Source organism: Pteropus vampyrus, unplaced genomic scaffold, assembly GCF_000151845.1.
Source record: "Pteropus vampyrus isolate Shadow unplaced genomic scaffold, Pvam_2.0 Scaffold12, whole genome shotgun sequence".
Taxonomy (NCBI): domain Eukaryota; kingdom Metazoa; phylum Chordata; class Mammalia; order Chiroptera; family Pteropodidae; genus Pteropus; species Pteropus vampyrus.
Genome location: NW_011888793.1, coordinates 9,695,613 through 9,707,203, shown reverse-complemented (window position 1 = coordinate 9,707,203; position 11,591 = coordinate 9,695,613).

Genomic DNA, 11,591 nt, shown 5'->3' with positions numbered 1-11,591 from the left:
GTCACTAGCTGCCTTAGCCTCTAACAAGAGTCAGCCTATACTTTCAAACTTTGAAGCCAGGCATTGACTTCTCTCTAGCTATAAAGGTCTTAGGTGGCTTATTCTTCCAGTATAAGACTGTTTTGTCTACACTGAAAATCTGTTATTTAGTGTGGCCACCTTCATTAATTATCTTAGCTAGATCTCTAGATAACTTGCTGCTGCTTCCAGATCAGCATTTGCTGCTTCACCTTGCAATTAATGCTATGAAGATGGTTTCTTTCCTTAAACCTCAGGAACTAACTTCTGCTAGCTTTAAACTTTTCTTCTGCAGCTTTGTCACCTTTCTTAGCCTTCATAGAATTGAAGAGGGTTAAGGCTTTGCTCCAGATTAGGCTTTGGTTTAAGGGAATATTGTGGCTAGTTTGATTTATCCAGACCATTAAAAATTTCTCCATATCAGCAATAAGGTAGTTTTACTTTCTTATAATTTGTGTATTCACTGAAGTAACAATTTTAATGTCTTTCAAGAACTTTTCCTTTGCATTCACAACATAGGTAACTGTTGGTGCAGGAGGCCTAGTTTTCAGCTTATCTCAGCTTTTGATATGCCTTTCTCACTAAGCCTAATCATTTCTAGCTCTCGATTTAAAGTGAGAGACATGTAACTTCCTTTCACTTGAAAACTTAGAGGCCATTGTATGGTTATTAATTGGCTTAATTTCGATATTGTTGTGTTTCAGGGAATAGGAAAGCCTGAGGAGAAAGAGAGATGGGGAACGGCCAGTTGGTGGAGCAGTCAGAACATATACATTTCTCAATTATGTTCTTTTTCTTATATGACAGTGGTTTGTCATCTTATATGGCCACGGTGTCCCAAAACAATTACATTAGTAACATCAAAAATCACAGATCACAGATCACCACAATATAATAATGAAAAAGTCTGAAATACTGTGAGAGTTAACAAACTGTGACACAGAGATATGAAGTGAACAAATGCTGTTTGGAAAAATGGCATCAATAGACTCTCTAGACACAGAGTTGCCACGAACTTTCAAATTGTAAAAAAATACAATCTCTGCAAAGCAAAATAAAGTAAAGTGCAATAAATTAAGGTATGCATATACCTCAAAATCTGGCTTGTGACATTCTTCAATGTCAGCTATTTAAAACTAAGTTTTCATTTGTGGTGTTTTCAAGGACATCTTGGGATAGAGATCCCCATCACTGGGTGTCTCCCATCAACAGCTCTTTTTATCCAAGAGAATGAGTCTTTGCTTCATGTGCGTGCACGTTTCTTTTCTCAAATCCAGAACTTCTCTTGGGTTTACTGCAAGCCTCATCCAGATGGCAGCAGTATGCAAAATCTAAAACAATCCCATTTATTCTCAGCAAATGAATGTCTTCATAAATTTCCCTTATTCCACTTTTTTTGAGTTTTTACTCTTCAAGTTAAGAAAGTTGTTTAAAAGTCTTCAACAGCCCTGAAACAAGCTCTCATCAATTTTTTTTCGACAATCTGAATATTGCATTTGATATTTTGCTTTCAAATTTCACATTTATTGTATGTCCATGCCACACAGACACTTCAATTTTAAAATATCATTGCAAGAAAAACTGAATTGAATGAGAAGAAATATAAGTAAAATGATTAGAGACCTTCAAACTAAGCTTATAAAGGGAATTTTGATCTTATGACTTTTTACTGTGAAAAAGATAAATTTGAGGAAATGATATCTGTCTTCAAATATTTGAGGAAATAAAAATAGAGCTACTGAAATATTGATAAGGAACGGAACTATTTTCAGGTTACAGCAATTTCTGGGAAAGAAATTTTTCTCTATGAAATTAATGCCTTTCTAAGAAATGAATAGATAAAGGTCAAGAGAATTAACAATTAATGAGTGACTACAATAAAAACAAAATAGTAATTTTCATAAGTTATAAGTGCTTCTTAGTGAGAGAAGATATAAAGGGCCTTGATTTCTGTGTTTAAGTAACAAGTTCCCCATTTCATACTTAATAAATTTCATATAGTTTTAACATTATAAGTGAGTGGAGGACAAGCACATATGCACAAAATCACAAATATTGTTTAATTTGCTATTTCGGATATTTAAGATTCTTTAATCCTGCTCTTTTTTTTTTTTCTTTTACTTAATTCATAGATTAAGACTTTTTTTTGGTGATTATATAAACATATATTTAAAAAAATATGCCTCAGAGATCAGAGTCAAGAATTCCTTGGTAGTCTTTGATTTTTATTTATTTTAATGCCATTGGTTTTCAAAGAAAGCCTGTTTTAGAAAGCCTAGAAAATACATCCTTATTTCATACTGACTAGAGCCATACTAGCCAGTGTTGTGTTGTTTTCTTCCCCCCACTTCCTGATAATAAAGTGCTAAGCGAAACAGAGAAATGTTATTTTATATTTAAATATTTTTTTTAATTCACAAATTTAAATGAAATAAATTTTTATTCTTCTCTGCTTTCATTTGAGTATGTGATCATCACTAAAACAATCAAGGGCACAGACTGATACAACCTGAAATGATGGACAGAGGGACACAAAAGTCCCCTGAGTGTTCTATTAGTTTCTGCCATCCTTGAACTGGTAATCAATAAAAAAAGTTTTCTCATAAAATAAATTGAATATTTCAGCAGTAAAAAGTGATTATCTTCTTTTTTTCCAATGGCTGACCTTAATAATTCACAAATTCCATAGGCACTTTGTAATGTTTGTGAGTTATGAGACTTTCATACTTATGAAAGAAATACAATAATCACCCTTCACTGCAGAGATATTCTACATCCCTCATATTAAATCAGTAAGAGGCACATGGTTCCTTGTGATTGCAACAAGGCTGAATAAACATGTTGGGTATCTGTCTAAATTCAGATGTACGACACCTGAGGATCATTGTTTGAAAAAGAAATTTTATGTCTGCATCGTCAGTAAGAAAAAAGAGGGACATTTTATTATACTTGACTTGAATTGGGGAAATATAATTTAATATAGCCTATTTAATTTTAGGAAGGCCCCTTGACTAATTCTGTAATTGCTTATTTAAGTACATCACCTTCACATTGAAAAAATATAATTAGAATATTTTAGATTGTCATATTTTTATAGAAAAATATTTAGCGGTTACATTAACTTTTAATTTGTACATATCGTTTGTAAAGCACCCACTCTGCTATATAAAACCATGGGAATTCTAAGAAAATTGGTTCCCTGACAAAAACAAGGTAGCTGCATAGACTGCATTAACACAAACGAATAGATCAACTGAATCTCTCCTGAGAAATATAAATAATACATTTCTCTGTACTTTCTGAATAAACAAGACTAAACAAAGAAGATATATGGATAGGGAGACAACATTTTAGAGGTAGCAGTTCTTTAAAATAATAGCATTGTTCTCATTTCTTATGAAGAAATTCTAACTAGAGAACTTGAATTATTCGAGAATACAAAATTATATTTCACAACTTAAAAACTGGAACCAATTATTGCTTAATTAATTTTATTTTTTTTAATTAACAAATAGAAACTTTTTTGGTGGTCAGCTTTAGTATGTGTGTAGATTTATTTAACTACCGCTTCAATCAGGACATAAAATGATTCTATTACCCCCCAAAACTCCTTTGTACTGCTCCTTTGAAATCATACACTCTTTCTATGTCTAACCTCTGGCAAACACTGAATAATTTTTGTCACTGTAGTTCTGGTTTTTCCAGAATATCATAAAATGTAATCATGCAATATATAATCTTTTGAAACTTACTTCTGTCAGTCAGCACAATGCCTTTGAAATTCATTCATGTTGCTATGTTTATCAACTCTTTCTTCATTTTTAGTGTTGAGTTGTCCTCCATCATATTCCAAGGCAAGATCATGGAATGCATGATAAGTAGTCTGGCTTCTTTCTGATTGTCAAGTCGAGTCATTTTATCAGGGTTTTGATGTAATCTGAAATATATATTCGAGTTCACTTTAGCTCTTCTGTGGAAAATAGTATAGGCAAGAGTGAAAGAAGGAAGAGAGGTATAACAGCTTAGAAGGCTAGAGCTGTAATCAGACATGAGAGATTCTGACATATTAAGGAGGTACTCATGGTAGATATCGAAAAAAGGAACAAATATTATATATTATATATTTGAAAGGTGGGTTGACAGGATTTGAGGTATAAGGGGGAAAAAGAATCAGGCATTGTTTTTCTTTGTTAATTCCTGTTGGCTTTGAATTTTCTCCTGATTAAGACATCCTCCGACCCACCTTATTCCAATCTATATTTGCTTTTGCTAGCCTTATTTTTCTTCTAAATGATCAGAGTAACTGTATAATTAGCTTCAGTTACTAAGTCCTAATAAAACACTATATTTAAGGAGTGAAAAAGCGATATGAAATGTCTTAGTTATATCTTTGTCAATGAAGAACTTAAAATCTACTCAAATACTCAATTATTGTAGAACTGATACTGTACTGAAAGACTGGCAGAATGACCAAATGTGGCAAATTACAGTAAGAGTTGTACCAGATTACCCAAAGAATTTGTATTTGCTCAAACATGTTTTTATTATAGCACTTAGAAGCTTATCATGTAAGTAAACTGAGGAACTGGCTGTAAAATTAAAACAGCACACAACAATCTGATTTAAATTGCACTGTTTATATCTAAGTAAAAATGCTTATGTTGTGTCTATTGTCTGTCTATCTATCTATCATCTATCTATATCTATCTATCTATCTATCTATCTATCTATCTATCTATCTATCTATCTATCTATCTATCTATCTATCTATTTATCTATCTATCTATCTATCTATATCTATCGAATCTATCTATCATCTTCTATCTATCAACCTATCTATCTACCTATTATTTCATACAGGACTTCTTTATCCTCTGAACATGTAAGTTCTTAAATTTTTACAATTTTTACATGATACATGTTAATTCTGTTCAAAGCAAATGGGATCTGTGATTTATATGAAAATAAAATAATCCATTGAGTTTATGGTTCTTACCCTTTCCAAAAATGACTTAGGCATACTTAAGATACATTCTAAGAATTCATTATTTAAAGGCAGTATTATATTTCATACTGAGAAAAAATAATTTCTCTAGGATTAGCCCCAGCTATTAAAATAATTTAAAATTAACTTTGGATTCAATTTTAATTAATGTTATATGTTAAATTATTAATAGATTAAGAAAGTGATTTAAAGTCTTTTCAAATATTATTTATGGTTAAAAATATGTCCGTTTCTTTGCAAAAAATATATATACATATACATATACTCATGACCAATAAAAAATGCAAGTATTAATAAAGAGAAAAATAGAATAAAGGAAAGCAGCAAAGGAAATGCCTCTGGGGTAGGGAATAGTTTGTTTTCATGTTTACTTGATCTGCTCTGTTTGCCTGGATCCCACCGGAATAATCTATTTATCAGGATTAAACATTCATGAGTCCCTTAAAAGCAGGTGTTTAGTTTTTCCAGCTCTGAATATGGCAGATCCAAAAAAGCTTCACAGGAAAAGTGAAGCTCTCATAGGGGAGTGTTTCTTTTTCAAATATTTAATTAGTTTCCAAGACTCTGAATTTCAACAAAGTTGAGCTATAGATCAGAACACCTGTTTGGCTTTGAAGACTACTTTCAACATTTAATTCAAGCTCGTCCACATTTAAATATAAATAAAAATTAAAAATATGCCAGTAATATTTAAAAATCAAGATCTTATTACCATCAGTTCCTTTGGTAATTATTATTATGCTATCTATCTAGAGATATTCACTCAATATTATAATATCTATGGAGTTTTCATTATAATTTAAAATTAATTAAAATAACTTAGTTTAAACTAATCATTTTAAACACAATGAACACAAGATCTAGTATTTAGTGTTTTTTAAATTATTATTTATAATGCATCTCCTAAAATATCTTTTCTTTCTCATTTCCCTGTAAATGTTAAGTAATATCCAATGGAATTAAACTATTGCAATGCCATTAAAGCAAAATACATTTTTATTTAATCTAAATCAGTATTTTTAAACTTAGAAGAGTTGTTTCAGGGAACACGTATAAATATGTATGCATAAATTTGCGTTATATATATACACATACACACACATATACATGCACAAACATAGTCATTTTTATATACATATAAATTGATGCCATTTTTAAAATGCATATGCTTATTCATTTTACCCATCCTTGTGTTCTTACCAATTCTATATATCATACTAAACCCATTAGTAGGTGAAATAACAGGCAAAAGAACCAATAAAGGGTGAATACAGTTCCCACAGCTTTTCTCTCTTCTCTTAGAATGTTGTCTCGTCATTTCCAGACATCCAAGGCCATCTGACTATGTGGAATCCTCCTCACTTCACTATCTCAAGTAGTCTTTTATTATTGATTTATTTTAGACATACTTAATTTTATAAACACCAATTTTATAGTGTATTTTCATTAAAAATAAAGATCTTGATGTGAAGAAAATTATTATTCAAAATTATCCTGATAGTTATGAGGTTTCTAGTATTGCCCCTGTTGGTCTTCTTAATATCAGAAATCCAGAGAATGATTTAACTTAATGCTGAAGATAAGTAATGCAACTTACTTTTCATGACTATGTACATTTTTTTAACAGTATTGGAATAAGAATTTCAAAGCTTCAGTTTAAATTCTAAGTTTCTTAAAATACGATGCTTGAGTAAATAACAAACCTTCAAGGACTTAGTTTTTCTTTTCTGTAAGATCAAGGAGCTTTTTCTAGATAATTTCTAGTCAAACACTAATAGCAAACTATGGGATGAGAGCACAAAACAGAAAAAGAAAAACTCTCAACATTAGTGAATTGGTTGAATGCAACATGGTTGATAATCTGGTGCCCTATACAAACTTTAGGATCCATATTTTATAAAGTAAATGATGGAGACAACACTCATGATTATTATGGCATGAACAACCATTAAAAATTTAAATTTAATTTGACATTGAAAATATAAATATTCCTAGGAAAAATGACTGATATAAAAAAGTATTATATTTATATTGTGTTCTTCCCTATTTTAGTATTTTGTATACTTTTCTTATGCTTTACAAATTTCTTTTTATAAAAGGATTATAATTTCTTCTGTCATCAGGAAAATTATGCTATTTTTCAAAATACTGGATTGACATACTATTAGATAGTAACATCAATGTGTTGTTGTCTTCATCATTTGACCAGTCATTCTTAGCCAACATAAGATGTGAGGATCCCAGGAGAGACAACCACAAGGAAGGTAAAGCAATAATTCATTATTAGCTGGGATTTGGTTTAACCCTATGGTAGAGCTTCAATATGCTTATATGGAGCATGAAAATGGTACCTCTTTCCTATTCAGGGAAGGCTGAAGTCTGGAAATGTATATTTTCTTTAAATATAAATTTTGCCCCTTGATTTATTTATTTGTACATCATTTATTCATTTTGCTCCTGCCATTTACCAGCACTCTTCTGAGCACTAGGGAAAAAACTACAAAACTCTTGTCTACATGGAGTTTATATTTTAGTGGGGAAAGAGGGGAGATAAATAAAAATAAAAGATAAATTATATCAGATAGTAAGAAAATAATGTCTAAGGCTTGAATGCTGAGTAGAAAACTGAGAAGAGGGAGAGAATACAATGATTGATCCAAGCATATCCTCTGCATCAGGGTAGAAGAGGGTTTAGTCCATTAACCCCAGACCTTTGAGTCTGATATTAGTCGAGATATCTAAGACGAGGTCTGGATCTATGCCCCCTTGAGACATGTGGAAGTGAAAAAGCAAGAAGAAAAATTGATTTCAACTAAGGGAATGTAAAGAAATTAATGAACACCTTCCATGGGAAAATGAATTCTGCTATTATTTCTTCTCCATTACCTGGAAAGAAAAATTCAAGAGTAAAAGAGGTCTCGAAACAAAAGAAATCGAAGGGCTCAAAAAAAAGAAATCTCAAAAAAAAAGCCAGTACTTTTTACCATTCTGATTATGTTTGAAGAAGCCTCAAAAGGAACTATAACTATTTATATAGCAAAGTTTAATCAGCATATCAACATTACACATAGTTGTGTTAGTTCAAACCTTTTATTATCCTAAAACCTGAGTAACTCTTTTTTCTCCCTGATGGAGAGACTTGACCAATTCTTCAAGACTGGAAGAGGATGATATAGAGAAGCCTTGAGTTCTTTCTAGAAATTTAACAGGAATTATTTCTAAAGAGATTATGATCCATTATACATAATCTAGCAGTTACAGATCCATCAGAAACACAATCATCAAATGACTTTATCCAAGCAGAAATACCATAGCACTTAGGCATACTAAATGGAGGACAAGTGAAAGATAATTCCCTTCAGCTATTTTAATTCTATTACCTCTTCTTTCTTGGATTTAACGACAATATCTGTTGTCAAAATATGCCTTGCACTCGTCTACCCATGGTTAATTTTTTTAAATAATAGGTTTTATGATGTTTAAAATTTTTAATGGCTGTTACATATTAATCCAAAACTGAACTACATATTTTCCATATATAAACTGTAATTTTCAAGCATGTAAACACATACATCCTTTATATGTTAGTTTACAATTATTTAATTTATTTTACACAAATAATACTGAGGCTGAGTGAAAAAGAAAATTAGCAAGTTTGAAACAAATTATAAGTAATGGAACAAGAATTAAAATTCAGATCTTACTTAAAAGCCCTCACACTTTTTATGACTAAAATTCTCCTCAGACATAATGACAATGATAATCCTGTACCTCTGATAGCACTCTTTATCTTAGAAAGTGTTTTTATTTCTTTTAAGTAATCACAACAATTCTGTTAAGAAGGTAAGACAAGCATTTTTATTTTCATTTGACAAGAGAATGCTTTTGAATATAAAAAGTGCTATACAAATGTAATGTGGCATTATCAGTTATATGAAAAACAAATGAGTGGTAAACAATTGAAAGACAATATTTACTATGTAATTCTTTCATTTCCTGTATCAAGATCCCATTGATTTTCATTGGGTGTCTAGGCCTAGGTCAACAGTATGCATTTAGTGATGAAGTAACAATCTAAGTTGATGACAAAGTTGTCAAAAGAAAGAAATATACAAGAACCAACATTTGTACAAAAACTTTTGTTGTTAAAAATGAAATGTGCTTCAGGACACATTTCAGTTCCATCGCTTTAAGATGCATTTTTATTTTCTACACAATGCAATCTTTTAGAATTTCTGAAGTTAAATGAAGCATAGATTTGGGACATCTACCATTCTCATCACAGCTGCTGCAACATCATGGAGCACATTGCAAGCTCAATGAGAAAGAAATTAACTGCCCATCTGTTTAGCATACATTTTTTGGCTTCTTAGGCTTGATTAGTGGGAAGGTTTTTAAGTATATGATAATCCAACCATTTCGCAGAGATTATGTGTGAAATCTAAACATTAGCAATAAAACATAAAATTTTTTCTTTACCTGGAATCTTCTAGAAGCAAGAAGAACCTACTGAAAGAAAAAGTTATACTATTCTAATTTAACAAAATTATTTGAGAGAATTTGTATCTTCGAATTGGATAGTTAAGGATTAATGGCTGCAAAACTAGCATTTGGTAGACATCTAATATGGGCCCTGTAAGGTACAGGAGTAAAATAATAGCTATAATATGAAAAGGAGGTTAATTTTTTATGACAATAATACAAAATACAAAAACTGGGAATCAAATGTTTTGCATATGACTTTGCTAATCTATATTAAAAAATAACCATCGAAACATGAGCATATTCTGTCCCAGCAAAAAGAGAACTCCTTGCAGGAAAACAGTCAACAGTGGACTTATAACAGTGAATATATAGAAAAATTAGTCAAAATTTGATAGCAATTATTGAAAAGCAGTAATCATGTAATAAGGTAATTCATGACAAAATAATTGAGACAATTTTAAATTATTTCTATTCTACATAGTGTAAAGTCTGAAAAAGGAGTAAAAGATGGTGAAGTAAATGTATAACACATTCTCATGGGATCAATATTTCTTATTTGTCATTTGTCTACCTTGGTTCACTTCATAGTGTAGGAAGATAAAGCTTTGGAAAATGCAAAAGATAAGGGAAAGATAAAGATTCCAAATCAAAAGTGTATTCCTTACTTTGTAGCCAGTAGCAAAAAGATAATATCATACAGTCATGGCATGAATATTAACTCATTATTTAGTTACTTTTCAGTCTTTCAAGACAATAAAAAATGAAGTAAATAATTTATCTTTTGATACAATTAATATTCCATTATCTCTAAATGTCAACTCTTTTCCTCTATATTTTAAAGAAAGGTCTTAAAAGCAAATGTAATGTAGCTTCTGCTATAACAAACACTAGGGTCATAGACTATGAGAAGAGGAAGAGGGATGGGAATAGGAATCAACTAGCCAGCCTGGGTAGACTTTGAGTTTAATTTGGAAAGATTGCTTTATAAGTTCATTTTGAATGTAAAATATTGTTTAAAAATCACACAGAATTTAGAAATTTACTAGAGCAATCATTTATTCTCATGCTCAGAGGTATACGAATTGGAGGAAGCTTAAGTAATCAGTTGTGCTTCGACAGGAAGCTCTGCTTCAAGCAGGTTTGCAGCCAGCTTAGAATCAGTCTGTGGGTGGGGTCCATGTTTATGTTATGTGTCTTTTATCTTCCTTGGTTAGAGGCTACCCAAAGTATGTTCTATTCTAAAATTGCAGGAGTGCAGGGCCAAGTCAAACTACACAAGAATGTTTATGCCTTCTAAAGACACTACAACCACTCATGGCCAATGCTCAAATCAGAGAAATAGGAAAGTACACTTCACCATGATGAGAGGAGGAACTGAAGGCATTCAAAACAGAACTGTAGAAAACAAAATCAAACAATATACTACAGATCGAAGTAAATAATTCATGGAGAATATACATAGCACAAACTTAAATAGCTCTTTGTTGCCTGCAATGAAAATCGCAGGGAATGTGGAGAAATTGGTTCACTGAACATTTTGTTCTATGACAAAAGTTCCAAGATTTGCACTGATCTTATCTTCAACACAAAATAATTACACCAATTGAATATAGAAAATCTTTGAAGGAAACATTCACTGTAACTACCTGGTGAGGAGGCAGCTGATGTTACAGAATCTCAACTAAACTTAGAATATCCAGCAATTTTTTAAAAAATTTATTGGGGTAACATTGGTTAATAAAATTATATAGGTTTCAACTGTATAATTCAATAATACAACATATGTATATTGCATTATGTGTTCATCATCCAAAGTCAAATCTCTTTCTGTCACCATATATTTGATCCTCTTCACCTTTATCTACTTCCCCCTCCCACCTTTACCTCTGGCATTCAGTAAACTATTGTCTGTGTCTACGAGTTTTTGTTTGTTTGTCTTGTTCATTTGTTACTTTCAGTTTTATATCCCACATATGAGTGAAATCATACAGTTCTTAACTTTTTATGTCTGACTTATTTTGCTTAGAATTATTTATTTTTTGCCGTGACTTTCAGCTTTACCGTGACTTTGATTTTTCATGTT